Source organism: Taudactylus pleione, unplaced genomic scaffold, assembly GCF_031769625.1.
Source record: "Taudactylus pleione unplaced genomic scaffold, aTauple2 ptg000472l, whole genome shotgun sequence".
Classification (NCBI taxonomy): domain Eukaryota; kingdom Metazoa; phylum Chordata; class Amphibia; order Anura; family Myobatrachidae; genus Taudactylus; species Taudactylus pleione.
Window position 1 is genome coordinate 2,008,342 of NW_028284874.1, and position 15,202 is coordinate 2,023,543.

At 48.5% G+C, this 15,202-nt stretch overlaps 1 protein-coding gene across 1 annotated transcript in view; it reads right to left on the bottom strand.

The window, feature by feature from the left end:
- Positions 1-15,202, bottom strand: part of ADRA1D (adrenoceptor alpha 1D) — a 194,648-nt gene that overhangs the window by 150,271 nt on the left and 29,175 nt on the right. The window lies entirely within an intron of this gene.

Sequence of the window (15,202 nt, forward strand, 5' to 3'; positions counted from 1 at the left end):
TCACCCTGCCACCACTCATTAACCCCCCCCACACACACACTCACCCTGCCACCACTCATTAAACCCCCCACACACACACACACTCACCCCTGCCACCACTCATTAACCCCTCCCCCACACACACTCACCCTGCCACCACTCATTAAATTCCCCCCCCACACACACACACACACTCACCCTGCCACCACTCATTGACCCCCCCCACACACACTCACCCTGCCACCACTCATTAAACCCCCCCCACACACACACTCACCCTGCCACCACTCATTATATCCCCCACACACACACACTCACCTTGCCACCACTCAATAAAACCACCCACACACACTCACACTACCACCACTCATTAAATCCCCTCCACACACACTCAACCTGCCACCACTCATTAAATCCCCCCACACACACACTCACCCTGCCACCACTCAATAAAGACACACACACACACACACACCCTGCCACCACTCATTAAATCCCCCCCACACACACACTCACCCTGCCATCACTCATTAAACCCCTACCGCACACACACTCACCCTGCCACCACTCATTAAACCCCCCCACACACACACACTCACCATGACACCACTTATTATACCCCCCCACACACACTCTCCCTGTCACCACTCATTAAATCCCCCCACACACACACACCCTGCCACCACTCAATAAAGCCACCTACACACACTCACCTTGCCACCACTCAATAAAACCACCCACACACACTCACACTACCACCACTCATTAAATCCCCCACACACACACTCACCCTGCCACTACTCAATAAAGACACACACGCACACCCTGCCACCACTCATTAAATCCCCCACACATACACATACACTCATCCTGCCACCGCTCATTAAACCCCCCACACACACACACACTCATCCTGCCACCACTCATTAAATCCCCCCCACACACACACTCACCCTGCCACCACTCATTAAATCCCCCCACACACACACTCACCCTGTCACCACTCATTAAACTCCCCCCCTACACACTTACCCTTCCACCAATCATTGAGCCCCATACACACACTCACCCTGTCACCACTCATTGAGCACCATACACACACACTTACCCTGCCACCAATCATTGAGCCCCATACACACACTCACCCTGCCACCAATCATTGAGCCCCATACACACACACTCACCCTGCCACCACTTATTGAGCCCCATATACACACACTTACCCTGCCACCAATCATTGAGCCCCATACACACACACTCACCCTGCCACCACTCATTAAGCCCCAAACACACACACTCAACCTGCCACCACTCATTAAGCCCCATACATACACACTCACCCTGTCACCACTCATTAAGCCCCATACACACACAAATTCACCCTGCGAGCACTCAATAAGTGAGTGACAGGTGGGCACCTTGAGGAAAGGAGATGACTGGAGGAGAGGGAAGGGGCCACCACCAATGCTGCTGTCTCTACCGCACTACCAAGTTAGAGTGCAGTGCTGGGGCTGGGGGTGTTCCTGTGTCAGCCTTGGTCATCAGTAGTCCAGGCCGGGACTAAAAGAAAAGACATCCTTCATTTTTTTTTGTGTGGACTCTGTGGCACCCTCCGGAGGCTGACGCCCTTAGGCAGCTGCCTAAAGCTGGGCTGAACTTTGACCCAGAGAGCTCTGATCATACGGGGTGTGGTTACAGCTCCCTTGCACTCCTGGGCTATCCGTACCCATCCTCCTCTGCGCCCCTGTGTGCAAGTGCTATACACAGGAGTGTGCAGATAAAAGTTAGGCAGGCCCCTAGCAGACGTGTCTTATTATACAGTTCAGCAAATAGTTTATTGTCTATTTTGCATCTACATAAACCAAATACAAAGTTTGGAATTGATGAGGAAGAATATAGCCTTTTTACTCCAGGCACATCTGCACATTACATAATATGTAAGATGTGAAGACGCAAGTCTGCTCATACACAAATAGAATTTCTCTTGGCTCAACTCTAATACAGGCCTGCAGGGTTAATGTTATATCTCAACATGATAATATTATATAGGAGCCATTCAGTATTACGCTGACATTCCACTTGAACTTGGTTAAAAAGTAAGTATTACCTTCCATGCTCTGTTACATACAGATGTGGCCCCTCTCACATCTTTATCAGTTTGTCAATGAGACAGGCCATAAAGCTAATTGTGCAGTTACTTGAGCTACTGTGACATCATCATCACAATCCACCTGCCAGCACAGTGCAAGTTTATACAGCAAGTCTGAAAGTCTGTCATTCAAACTCTGCCTGCTTAGAGAGGGAAGCACCTCCCTCCTATGGTTACTATTCTCTCTTTTTACTTTTGTTTCATTATTTTAACCTAGGATATCTTATATCTAACCTCAAAAGACTAGACATATATTTGAAATTCTATATCCATCACCACCATAGTATACAGCACAGTACAGAGAATATTTTAATTATTCACATCAGTTTTGTCCCAGGGAGCTAATCGGTCCATGTCCCTGTGGACTCAGGCCAAAAACCTTTTATTAAACCTTCCTTGGTTGGGTATCATGCTGTACCTGGCTAAATCTGAGCATAAGATGAAGCTTGTGTTAAGTTATTTATATCAGACTAGTTTGAAAATGGTTTTAAGGTTCTTTTTGAGATATAACAGAAGCTACAGTATAGCCCATAATACCATTTACTGATTGCACCAGCTGTTTCCAGATAACGTTAGATTACATACCTCCCCTAAGGCACGCATCGGCTGGGAGAAGAATGTTACAGAGCATAAAGCATGTTATAGAAATTAAAAGTTATATTTTTTACAGTAACAGTTGCACATCCAACTCTCAGAACTCATGTCAAACGTTTGTGTGTGTAACTCTATAAAACCCCTTTTATACCAGAGCTAAAACCCGGATTATTGCAGGGTTAACCCGGGTAGCTCCTTGGTGTAAAAGGGGACAGGCTTGGACTCCCAGGTGGAGTTACCCGTCAATCCAACCCAGGTAACTTGCAGGGTTTTACACGGGAATAACCTGTGAAACCCTGCAGTGTAAACGGCGCTATCTGGGTCACGATGACCTGGATCGTGCCTCATGCCTGCCGATTGGCCGGCTTCAGTGGCGCTTGGAGATAACGTCATCTCCAAGCGTCCACTTCAACGCCGGAAAAGCCGGGTCACTGCAGACCCGGCTCCGGTGTGAATGGCGCCGATATGGGAATATCCAGGGTCAGCGCCAGCTACATTATGGGACTGATCCGGTTTGGAACCCTGAATTTAGGTATAAAAGCGGTATTAGCAATGCTGTCATTTGCACGTACACCGAACTTAAATGACTGCAAAAATATTCTCAAACTTTACCAGCAAAATCGCTAGAAATCAGGTTAGTGCATGCACATAAACGGGATAATCTAAGTCCCTTTTCCCTTTAATCACCCCCCTTTTAAGAGCCCCAAATTGCTTGTTGCCTGGGATTTAGCCAGGAAGCTGCAGTAAAACAATTTATTGTCACACAGAGCTGCTGTAACATACCAATAAGCCTCTCTCGGGACTTACTGGGACGTGTGCAGGTTTTTTATTCAGAGGCTGATTTTGTCCTATGTGGGTCAGTCACTAATTACAGTGTTTGAGGTTTCCACAAGTACATAACACATTGTTCTGGGGAGCGATTTGCACCTCAGCCAATTACACCTATCACATAAACTCTTATTTTGTTCTTAACGGAATCTGTAAACTTCCATTCAATTACTGCTGGTGATTGTATAATTAACGATGCATAAATAAGAATAAAAGTTTGTTGTTTTTTTTAAACCCCAACAATAGCTTCAGTGACTCAGGGCCTGATTCAGAGCCGGACGCTCTGACCAGAGCGCTCGCTCCGAATCAGGGCCGGCCTAGCTTAAAATGGAGCGGCCTCCCGGCTGCTCGCATAGCTGTGGGTGACCACCCACAGCTTATGCGAGCGGCCAAAAAGATGGTCGCGATGGTCAAGACCATCGCAATCATCGGGCTTGCGACGAGACCCTTGTGGTAGGGTCTCGTCGGCCGCAAGCCCGGAGTGCTTTTAGCTCTATTAGAGCCAAAAGCACTCCCACTGACATCACTAGTGATGTCAGTGGGGCCGACCTCAGATGGTGGCGTTCCCATGGGAACGCCTCCGTCTGGGCAGCCACGCCCCCGCCACGCCCACCAAAGGGGGTGTGCTGTCACTCACCATCGACAGCACGCCCCCTTTGGTGCGAAACCCCGAGCGACGACTTCCCCATCGCTCGCCGGGTCTCGCGCATGCGCACAACGGAGGCGCCTCCGTCGTGCGCATTTGGGTAACATCGACCCGCTTGCGAGCATACAGCGCTCGCGAGCGGGTCTGAATGAGACCCTCAATATAATGCTCAATGCAATCCAAATTTGCACTCGCAGTGATAGGACCCCCATTGTCCGTCAGTAGGGGGATTACAGAGAGTAGTATTCAGAGACTATCAGGGCAATTCAATTTGGAGCGAAAAGTCAGTTTTTGCGATAATTTCGCACCGATGACGTCATTTTAGCTGGTTTTGGTTTTACACCGTATTCAATTTTACAGACTTTACGCAGGTTCGAAAAGTCTTTGAAAAAAAACGGGGATAACTTTTCACCACTGAATAGGTGGCGAAAAAAAGAGCAGAATTGGGGTTTAGGGGTGCAGGCTTAAAAAAATAGCCTGCATCCCTGGGAATGTCATTTTAAAATAAACTGTGTCAAAAAAAGTTTTAAAAAAAAATAGGGACACCTCAAAAAAATTATTGAAAATTTGGGGTGAAAAAAAAACAAATGGGAAAAAATTGTTTAAAAATAGGGAAATAGGTTCAGGGCTATTCTGCAAGTATGCGGCAGGTGTATTCTAGAATAGGCAATTAGCGGCAGGTGCATATTTGCAGAATTTTTAAATAAAGACTTTAGGGACTTAAAAATATGCTAGTACCCATTTTCATATACCCCAAATTTGATGGGACCACTTAAAAAAATGAAAAAAAAAACCTAAGTGCTCTTCTGCATCACTTCTTCAATGTTGGGAAAAAAACACCTGCCACAGCTATTTAAAACCCAGACTTTCATTTGCAGGCTAAAACGGGGGTACCCATAGTGATCCCCCATGTTTTTACAGTTTTAGGGGGGTCCTACAATATATTCCAGGTAAATTTCTTTTTTTTTCGCCGATCCTACTTCGCCGGGTCCCGTTTTCGTGGCTTTTAAATTGAATACGGGGATAAAGCGGGCACGCGCCCGATACTTTATCCCAGGAAAATCTTCCAGCATGGACTTTTCGCTCCCATATTGAATACCCCTCTATATTAGCTAGACAGACCCAGCTTCCCATGTTATGTTTTCTGTATTAATCTGAGATCAATCATCTGCTCAATAACCATAAACAATATGTTCCCCTAATAATGCAAGCAGCTCCAGAAGGCACTTATATGACAAGTAAACCATTAACTAAATGTATAGGAGTAAATCATAAATCAGTAAATAGAAAGGCTATCTCTTAGTGCTGCCGTCCATTACAGGGCTATACTGTATGTAATATGCATTGCAGTGTCAAAAACAGAGAAGGAATGAACAGTGCAAATGGTATGTGAGTCATAGCACCGACATGGTCATCATGACAACAGCATTTTTACAATTTAAAATATAAGAAGCGCTGGTCCAAAATTAAATAGATATATAACTGTGATTGCTTGTGAAACAATAAATTCTTAATATATTTTGTATTATTTATCTGCAAGACCATTCAAATAAAAGGAAATAATAATAAATAAGGTAAAAGTAATATAATGTATGAAAGACAAAATCAAACTGAAAATGAAATAAAAATAATAAATTTAAAAATAAAAATAAATACAAATAATAATAAAAATAGAAATAATAATAATGTATAAATGATCGCAATGATGTTTATGCTCTTTAAGGGTCGGATGGGTGCCCGCTGCTATATTGCAGTGCTGCGGGTTTCTGTCCCTACCTTTCCCTGAGACACGGGGTTCAGCTCGCCGCACGCGCCTTCAAATCCGGTGGTGACTCCGGCGCTCAGTGTTGGAGAAAACACTTGTGCTCTGTCCCGTACTGGATGCGGTGTTGGTTGCTTGCCGCTTGCTCCAGTTCGCTACCGTCCGCTTTTTCCTTCAACTTGATAAAGTCCGTCACGTGGACGAAACGCGTTGGAGCTTTTTTACCAAGCACCAACACAGCATTTGACATTACCCCATTCTGGCCAGCTAACCAGCAAGGGGACTGAAGGAAAAAGCGGACGGTAGCGAACCGGAGCAAGCGGCAAGCAACCAACACCGCATCCAGTACGGGACAGAGCACGTGTTTTCTCCAACACTGAGCGCCGGAGTCACCACCGGATTTGAAGGCGCGTGCAGCGAGCTGAACCCCGTGTCTCAGGGAAAGGTAGGGACAGAAACCCGCAGCACTGCAATATAGCAGCGGGCACCCATCCGACCCTTAAAGAGCATAAACATCATTGCGATCATTTATACATTATTATTATTTCTATTTTTATTATTATTTGTATTTATTTTTATTTTTAAATTTATTATTTTTATTTCATTTTCAGTTTGATTTTGTCTTTCATACATTATATTACTTTTACCTTATTTATTATTATTTCCTTTTATTTGAATGGTCTTGCAGATAAATAATACAAAATATATTAAGAATTTATTGTTTCACAAGCAATCACAGTTATATATCTATTTAATTTTGGACCAGCGCTTCTTATATTTTAAACTGTTCATTCTCATTGCAAAATAGAGAATATAGAAGCTGCTATAGGATTCCAGGTGCGCTTTGTTATTATTCTCTGTTTAGCATTTTTACAATATTAAGGGGTCTAGTTACTAAGCAGTGTTAGGAGACAGAGTGAAAAGTGATAAGGTGCCAGCCAATCAGCTCCTAACTGGCATCTCACAGGCTGTTTGAAAAATGACAGTTGGGAGCTGATTGGCTGGCACCTTATCACTTTCTTATCACTTTTCACTCTGTCTCCTAACACTGCTTAGTAAATAGACCCCTTAAACTCTAACGCTAAATGCAGCCTGACCCTAACTCATACTTAACAACATTTTTGCAGGGAGCTGCCAGGTCGGTGCTGCAGGGAGGGTGGGGGCGGTTTAAGTAGGCGGAGCTGAGGCGTGCCGGCGCAATTGCATCATCGTAGCCCTGCCCCTGCTTTATAATGTGAATTTTACCGGCATTATAAAGTAGGGGGCTGGGCTACGATGATGCAATTCATCACAAATTGAGTCACCGCACCCCCGGACTGCCCACTTTTGCGGTGGGCGCGGGAGGGGGAGGGAGGGGGTCAGCCACCATTCTGGGGGACTTGCCTACTCTTGCGGGGAGCAGCACCCGATAATCATAGGCAAACGCAGCGGGGGTTTCCGTCTGCCTGGAAACCCCCCTCCCCAGCACACACATGACCACAGTAGAAATAGTAATAGAATAGAATTTTGCTAGTGCTACATGTTCTTCTCAGTATCACAAATGATATAATTAGCACCACCTGTGGATCTTTTAACATGCCCTGGAATGGTGCCCACATCTAAAATAAATACATTCAGCTCAGGCAGGATGGCCTACTGGCGCATCTAATGGCTTACTGTGATCACTGGTCCTGTATATGCTGGAATTATGACACACAATACACTTTGTATGACGCATAATAAAGCTGGTTGAGTACTAATTCTGCCCTCTTCATGGACTGGCCACATTCGCTCTAAAATCCAGCATTTGGAAACCCCCCCTCTAGAAATCCTGCGTTTGCCACTGCTATTTTCAGGAAGCTCCTGGCAGTCCAGGGAGAGTACGCAAGTGTGTCCTAACCTTAACCCTAAACACTAACTTGTACTGTCGACATTTTGACTGATGACATAATGATTATGTTGACCTTCTGAATGTCGGCATAATGACTACATACCATGTTATTCAGGCAGAGAGATTGCTTTATTACTCGAGTGAAGCATTAAAAATGTCCATAGATATTGCTGGGTATCGTAAGTACCGCCACACCCTCTTATGGCTGTTGTCATGGCAATAGCAGTAGCAGGCAGTGGTAAAAGTGCTTTATTGGCTGGTACAGTCCCCGCAAATTGGGACAGCTGGGAGGTGTGTGTTTGTGGAGTAACAGGAAGAAGTGTTGATAAAACGGCGCTACACTCTACAATCTACACGCTACATATCTACACATCTGCTCGCTGCACATCTACACGCTACACATCTACACGCTACAAATCTACATGCTACAAATCGAGAATCGGGTGTCTCCTTGTTTTTCAACTAGCCAATTAAACTTGAGAAGGGAAACTTTCTGATTTGTCAAGAAGCAGCTGTCAAAATAAATCTTCACAACTAGTCTTTAGTCTCATTCCCTCACAGTATGGCAGAGATGAGTCTAGAGACAATGGACACATTTCATTGCAATGTTCAACTAAACAGCAAATTGGCACCAAGCTTGCTGATACTGTGCTGCACTTATATACAGATGTGTCCACATACATCTTACCTCCGTGCGCTACAAGTCGCGTTAAACATAAGGAGTGAGCGTGGTGCGACTCGGTAGCGCTGAACGTCTCTTCGTGCGACTTTTTACCTTCAAATGCATCTTATTTGCAAAGTGATGTGAACAGGACGCACAAGTAGCTTCGATTGATTAACATGATATGTGGCATGCGTATATTCTGTGTGCGTCTGCGGGTGTATCTGCATGTGGCATGCCTATATTCTGTATGTAGCTGCGGGTGTATCTGCATACTGCATGCCTATATTCTGTGTGCGGCTGCGGGTGTATCTGCATGCGGCATGCCTATATTCTGTGTGCGGCTGTGGGTGTATCTGGATGTGGCATGCCTATATTCTGTGTGCGGCTGCGGGTGTATCTGCATGCTGCATGCCTATATTCTGTGTGCGGCTGCTGGTGTATCTGCATGCGGCATGCCTAACTTCTGTATGCGGCTGCGGGTGTATCTGCATGCGGCATGCCTATATTCTGTGTGCATCTGCGGGGGTATCTGCATGCGGCATGCCTAACTTCTGTATGCGGCTGTGGGTGTATCTGCATGCGGCATGCCTATATTCTGTGTGTGGCTGCGGGTGTATCTGCATGCGGCATGCCTATATTCTGTGTGCAGCAGCGGGTGTATCTGCATGCCTATATTCTGTGTGCGGCTGCATCTGCATGCGGCATGCCTATATTCTGTGTGCAGCTGCGGGTGTATCTGCATGCGGCATGCCTATAGCCTGTGTGCGGCAGCAGGTGTATCTGCATGCGGCATGCCTATATTCTGTGTGCGGCTGCGGGTGTATCTGCATGCGGCATGCCTATATTCTGTGTGCGGCTGCGGGTGTATCTGCATGCGGCATGCCTATAGTCTGTGTGCGGCAGCGGGTGTATCTGCATGCGGCATGCCTATAGTCTGTGTGCGGCTGCGGGTGTATCTGCATGCGGCATGCCTATAGTCTGTGTGCGGTTGCGGGTATATATGCATGCTGCATGCCTATATTCTGTGTGCGGCTGCGGTTGTATCTGCATGCGGCATGCCTATAGTCTGTGTGCGGCAGCGGGTGTATCTGCATGCCTATATTCTGTGTGCGGCTGCATCTGCATGCGGCATGCCTATATTCTGTGTGCAGCTGCGGGTGTATCTGCATGCGGCATGCCTATATTCTGTGTGCGGCAGCAGGTGTATCTGCATGCGGCATGCCTATATTCTGTGTGCGGCTGCGGGTGTATCTGCATGCGGCATGCCTATATTCTGTGTGCGGCTGCGGGTGTATCTGCATGCGGCATGCCTATAGTCTGTGTGCGGCAGCCGGTGTATCTGCATGCGGCATGCCTATATTCTGTGTGCAGCTGCGGGTGTATCTGCATGCGGCATGCCTATAGTCTGTGTGCGGCTGCGGGTGTATCTGCATGCGGCATGCCTATAGTCTGTGTGCGGCAGCGGGTGTATCTGCATGCGGCATGCCTATATTCTGTGTGCGGCAGCGGGTGTATCTGCATGCTGCATGCCTATATTCTGTGTGCGGCTGCGGGTGTATCTGCATGCGGCATGCCTATAGTCTGTGTGCGGCAGCGGGTGTATCTGCATGCGGCATGCCTATATTCTGTGTGCGGCTGCGGGTGTACCTGCATGCGACATGCCTATATTCTATATGCGGCTGCGGGTATATCTGCATGCGGCATGCCTATATTCTATGTACGGCTGCGGGTGTATCTGCATGTGGCATGCCTATATTCTGTGTGTGGCTGCGGGTATATCTGCATGCGGCTGTGGGTGTATCTGGATGCGGCATGCCTATATTCTGTGTGCGGCTGCGGGTGCATCTGGATGCGGCATGCCTATATTGTGTGTGCGGCTGCGGGTGTATCTGCATGCCTATATTCTGTGTGTGGCTGCGGGTGTATCTGAATGTGAAATGCTACGTCACAGTGTCAGCGGCGATTGGTTGCTGTGATTCTCTAGGGCACCGATCAGTAATGCTGATAAATAACTCGGAGCTAAACAGATGCTGATAAGAAAGTGAAGTATTTCTAACTGGAAGGGGTGAAGGAGGGGGCACAATGGAATTGTTAATGTGTAACTTCTGTTGGTTGCTGGCACAAACCCTTTCTGTACCATTTTTATATACCGTATATATTTTTCCGTTATATTGTCATTAGATCAAACGAATGGGGAAGATTATTTATAAATAGCGCTTGTGTTCTATCCCGCAAAATTTCCAAATCTCCATAGCCTATGCATAGTGTATATGCACATATGTATATATGTATAGCATTACTAATGATTGCAAGGAAGTCAGGGCCTGATTCAGACCCGCTCACGAGAGCTGAGCGCTCGCAAGCGGGTCGATGTTGGCCCAGTGTGCATGCGCACGACGGAGGCGGCACCGTCGTGCGCATGCGCGAGACCCGGATAGCAACGGGCAAGCCGTCGCTCCAGGTCTCGCACCAAAGGGGGCGTGCTGTCGATGTTGAGTGACAGCACGCCCCCTTTGGTGGGCGTGCTGGGGGCGTGGCTGCCCAGACGGAGGCGTTCCCATGGGAACGCTTACCGTCTAGGGCCGGCCCCACTGACATCACAAGTGATGTAAGAGCAAGAAGTCCACTGGGACTTGCGGCAACGAGACCCTACCACAAGGGTCACGTCGCAAGTCCGATGGTCGTGATGGTCATGTCTTGACCATCGCGACCATCATCCTGGCCGCTCGCACTAGCTGTGGGTGGTCACCCACAGCTATGCGAGTGGCCAGGAGGCCGCTCTAAAAATACAATAGGCGGGCACTGATTCAGAGCGAGCGCTCTGAAAGAGCGTCCGACTCTGAATCAGGCCCTCAATTCTAGCACCATTTATTTGCTGATTGTTTTGTGTTATGAGGTTACTGGAAGAGGCAGAGGGCCTGATTCAGAGCCGGACGCTATTTGCGCTCGCTCGTCCAGAAAAAGGGGATGGCTATTTAAATTGACCGTTCGCTCTTTGCGGTCTGTTGACACCTCTATGTCTGAACGAGCGTACAAAACATGCGGTCTTTATTTTGCAAAAAACTCCCCCTGGCCACTCGCATCATACGTCATCTCCGCTATTTATTTGATTAATCGAGTACATCGAAAGGCGTATGAACTGCTCGCTATTCTTGTGGTTGCATTTTCCTACTGCAATCATGCGAGCAGTTCAGGCTAAGAGACACCCAACTGACGTGGTCCATGACGCTGCTTTGTTAATTATGCACACCCTTAAAACGCCCGTTTTGACCTTTTGGCACGCCTGTGTTCGGAAATCCACTCGCCGTTTTCAAGCACCTTCCCCTGTTACCACCCACAAACGCCTCATTCTGTCACTCAAATTAGCAGGCATTTGCTATTTTGCGAGCACACGATTTTCGACCGCACTGACTGGTTCACGCATGCGTACTAAAACCCATACGCATGCGCAGATGTGCGAACGAGCGGCTCTGAATCAGGCCCAGAGTTCATGTACTGGCTGATTCTATGTCATACTTGCCTAGAGCTCCCGAAAATCAGCACTCCCGGCCCCCCGGAAAGGTGGACAAGTCTCCAGGGGGCTGGGTCCACCCGGCCACGGCTGCCCACTTCTCCAGTGAAGTGGGCGGCACAGGTGGGCGATTACGCAATTCTCGTTGAATCGAGTCTTTGTGGCTCCGTTCCCCACCCCAAAATGACGTTGAGTAGCGAGGGCGGGACTACAATGACGCAACTGCATAATCACGACCCCTCAGCCCCGCCCACCTTCGCCCCATTGTCGTCCCCAGACCAGCCCACCTCCGCCGAGCCCAGCCCTGTACAGTGCCGACCTGGCTGCCTCCTTTTTGTTTGTTTGCTAAGTCATCATCGTTGTTAGGGCCTGATTCAGAGGCGTACGCTATTTGCGTGCGCTCGCTCTGAATCAGGGCGTCCCTATTTTTTTAAATTCCGGCCTCCAGGCCACTCGCACAGCTGTGGGTGACCACCCACAGCTTGTGCGAGAGGCCTGGCGATGGTCGTGATTATCGCGACCATCGGCATTGCGAGGAGACCCTTGTGGTAGGGTCTCAGCACTCGCAATGCCAAGTGGACTTCCAGCTCTAATAGAGCCAGAAGTCCACTACTGACATCACGAGTGATGTCAGTAGGGCCGCCCGCAAATGGCAGGCGTTCCTACGGGAACGCCTCCGTTTGTTCAGCCACCCCCCCTCCCCGCCTACAAAACGGGGCGAGCTGCGAGCTCCGGAGCAAGTGAAGGTCTCTCTCGCTATAGGGCTCGCGCACGCGCACTGGGCCACCATCGACCCGCTTGCAAGCGCTATGTGCTCGCGAGCGGGTCTGAATCAGGCCCTTAGTCCACTGAGAGGCCTATTTATTAAGTCTAAAAAAATGCAGTTTACAGTTTTAAAGAAGAAAGGGGCTGCAAAATGTTCTGGTTAACGGAGAAGCCAAATGAAATCACTCTGTCGTATATAGCAAGAAAGGTATCTGCTCTGCCTAAGGGGGTCATTCAGACCCGCTCGCGAGCAAAGGACGATCGCAAGCGGGTCGATGTTGCCCCACTGCGCATGCGCTCTCCGTCGCTCTGGGTCTCGCACCAAAGGGGGCGTGCTGTCGATGTTGATTGACAGCACGCCCCCTTTGGTGGGCGTGCCGGGGGCGTGGCTGCCAGACGGAGGCGTTCCCATGGGAACGCCTACCGTCTGAAGCCGGCCCCACTGACATCAGTAATGATGTTAGTGGGAGTGATTTTGGCTCTGATAGAGCCAAAATCACTCCTGGGCTTGCGGAAGCGAGACCCTGCGGCAGGGTCTCGTCGCAAGCCCGATGCTCACGATGGTCAAAGACCTTCGCACCCATCTTTTTGGCCGCTCGCATATGCTGTGGGTGGTAGCGACCCACAGCTATGCGAGCGGCCGGGAGGCCGCTCCATTTTCAGGTAGGAGGGCCCTGATTCAGAGCGAGCGCTCTGGTCAGAGCGTTCAGCTCTGAATCAGGCCCTAAGTCCTCTAGTCATTGCAAACTGCTGTTAGTATGCCATGTACTGCACTGAACGTCTAGAGGTACCTGTTATTTATTTTAAGTCCGAGCCTGTAAGATGCGTGTTTCAGACAGCGTTCATCACTCAACCAACTGCGTGTCCCATAATACCTTACTCCAGGGCATAATATTTCTCTATAGTGAGAGACTTCATGCAGACACCAGACAATCTGGGGGCATAGACAAACCTGTGAATGGTGCAAGTTCTGGGGAGTTTTTTCAGGTTCGGTGCATGAAGCTGGTAACAGACACGTGTGTGTACACCAGCGAGACTCAGTAAAAGAGAGGAAAGAAAATAGGTAGTAGAAAAGTTAATTAGATTTCCACATATGTAAAAAAATGTTTGGGTGGAGTTCTCCTGTAACGTTGTGGCGAGGTTGTATTTATGCACAAATTATGTGGTATTATACATTGCATAATTATAGATTATGCAGCAATATTATTAGCAGTGTAAATACCACATAATTATCACAGCTGATGACCTGACCAGCATATTGCATTTTATTCATACTTGGAATATATAGTCAGCTGTTTCTATGTTATGATTGGCTTCCAGACCAGTGTGAATTCAGTGGGCAAGGGGCTGTTTCTGTACACATCTGGGACTGGCTGCCATGGTTGGCAAAGGTGGGTCTATTTACTGATAGTAAAAAGTTAGTCAAAGTTAATATGCCAGTCAATAAGAAGAGAGATTGGTAAAAAAAAAATATTGCGTCATCATGGCCTTTCCTCCTGCTGCGCAATGACATGAGTCGCTGATTTACGATGACACAAATCACAACGTTACACCCCCACACTTGGCCCTTGGAGTTCCCCTCTGAGATCTCCAAGATGGAGCGTACAAAATATAGTCAATTATGCCCTGGAGGAGGGAGACAGAGAGGAAGGCCGCACAGTACCTGTTTCAGCTTCATGTTCCTGACAGGGGCGGGCATGTCACGGCATTAGCCCCGCCCCCTACCCATACATCTGCGAATGGCGGCATCATCAATGCGAGGGGGCGGGGCTTAGAGATCGGCAGTCATTGCCATCCACTGTAGAGGCGGAGAAAAGCTGCTGCTGTCTCCGTCTTAAATCCTCAAAAGTCCATCAATGAGTGACAGACCAGTGACAGTGCCAGGAGCTGGCCAGAGAGGATCCAGAGTGGTCCGGTTCAGCACCATGTTTGCTGAGTGTGGGGGCCCCCAATGTGTGGGGACCCCTGGACGACCGCCCCGCCTATAATCCAGCCCTGGCCGCTGGGAACCTGTTCTTGACAATTAAAGGGTCACACCTACCCTGTGTGGGGGCCCCTCTGTGTGTAGGGGGCCCCAGGGCTACCGCCCATGTCACCCCCCTCTTAATCCGCCCTGGATGATGCTCCTGGTCACCCGGAAAAGTGGTCAAGTCTAATGGCCGGCCGCAAACCCCGACGCACATACTCTGGCAGTGGGTGGGTGGGGTGACGCAATTTGCGCTGAACCGCGGCATCGTGGCCCCGCCCCGTGCTTCACAATGCCGTAATTTTGGCATTGTGCAGCACGAGAAGGGCCACAATTACGCGATTGCACGGCTACTTTTCCCACACCGCCGCTAATGCTGAGTAATGCCCTAGCCATGCCCCTGATATGCAGCATCCAGCCCCCCTCCCCGCTGTGCCAAATGCCGGCAAGCTTGTTTAAAATCTTGAA